The sequence below is a fragment of the Gossypium raimondii genome, unplaced genomic scaffold (genome assembly GCF_025698545.1).
Source record: "Gossypium raimondii isolate GPD5lz unplaced genomic scaffold, ASM2569854v1 Contig00221_ERROPOS27313597+, whole genome shotgun sequence".
NCBI lineage: Eukaryota > Viridiplantae > Streptophyta > Magnoliopsida > Malvales > Malvaceae > Gossypium > Gossypium raimondii.
Window position 1 is genome coordinate 1,886 of NW_026291352.1, and position 1,885 is coordinate 3,770.

Below are 1,885 nucleotides of genomic sequence, written 5' to 3' on the forward strand. Positions count from 1 at the left end.
ACTCTTTGGAGTAAACTAGGTACAAAACTTATGTTTTCTACTACTTGTCATCCCTGCATGATGGGCAAGCGAGGTTGTTAATGAGTTTTATCTACTTTACTTGATCCATCATTAAAAGAACATCAAAACTTGGGAAGATTGTTTGCCACACGTTGAATTCGCTTATAACCATCTTGTACATTCGCAACTAAGATGTCACCTTTTGAGGTTGTTTATGGCTTTAATCCTATTACGCCTCTAGATATGTTGCCTTTGCCGCAGAACGGTGATGAACAGGGACGGTAAAGCAAAAGCAGAATACATGAAGAAATTGCATCAACAGGTTAAGGAGAACCTCGAACGAAGGACTCAACAGTATACAAAGCAAGCAAACAAGGGCAGAAAGCGAGTCACCTTCGATGTGGGAGATTGGGTTTGGGTTCATTTCCGAAAGGAACGATTTCCAGCCGAGAGGCGGTCCAAGCTGTTACCGTGTGGTGATGGTCCTTTTCAGGTGTTGGAGAAAGTGAATGACAACGCCTACAAGTTACACTTGTCGGGAGAATACAATGTGAGTGCCACATTTAATGTGTCTGATTTAACCCCTTATGATGATTCTACAGATTTGAGGACAAATCCTTTTCCAGAAGGGGGGATGATGTCCGCACGCTCACACCAACAAAGCAAACTGATCCGGAGGTCTTACCATTAGGACCTATTAGTCGATCTATGGCAAAGAAATTCAGGGAAGCCTTGTTCCTTACTTGTGCTACGATTCCAGATTTATTCGATCATGTTCATGCCTTAGAACATAGGCTTTATAACATGTTGCATGCTGATATGTGACGTATTTAGGTTCTACTATGTATTATGTGTGTATTTAAGTTTGTTTTGGTATTGATTTGATGTTGTTTGTGTTTTAATGAATAAGATTGCACGTGTTTACAGCTTGTATTAGTGTAGAAACTAAGCTCTATAATGTGTTACATACTGAAGTGTAACATTTGCATTAGTTCCATTGAGCATATAAGTGTGTTTGCATTATGTTTACAGCTTGTTAATAAGTTTTCAATAAGTTTGTATTACTTTAATGCATGTTTGTTTTGTTTACCATAAGGAAACGTAATGGACAGCAGCGTAAGCTCTCATTTCTAGCTCGGTTGAAGCTCAAACATGTGCATGCAGCTCATCTCAGCTCGAAATAGTTCTGAAAGATTGTTTCCAGCTCATTTCAGCTCAGTACATTTCTAGCTAGCTCAAAACTCAGCTCCACCAGCTCAACTCCAGCTGACGAGTCCAGAAGCAGCTGAAACGTGTCCTATGTAAGGGCAAGTGTCCTATGCATTTGTGGCAGCCCATGTGGCGTCCAAACATGTGAGGAGCACATGACCGCTTGTGCACAAGAGTGTGTGTGTGCATGTGTAGCCGAATATACAAGGATAAGAACAAGGGAGGTTGTCTTTTGAAATTTAAATGTATGGCTGCTATTAAAATGACGCCAAAAGGAGTTATAACTTCTTATTTTGAACCCTTTTGATTACAGCCACGAATTTCCATTCAACACCCCTCTTTTGTACTTATAAATACATATTAAAATGATGTATTCAGGTTAGATGATTTATGAAAACAATTACGTTTGAGAATTTCTCTCAATTTCGGTTCTTCATTGAACTTTCCTTGGCATTTCAGACTTAGTTTGTTGTGTCAAATTTTCTTGATACTTCGGGTTCCTAGATCGCTATCTAGAGGGTCCAAGTCCTTTTGACGTTGAACAGATTCGATTCGGGTTTGCTCAGTAGATTGTGCAAGTTCTTTCGAGTTTAACGTTATTCTATTCCAACGATTACTTTTGCCATTGTTGAACACTCAAGTTGCTGCCTTGGCCGTTTCATGAAGCGCTCGACTT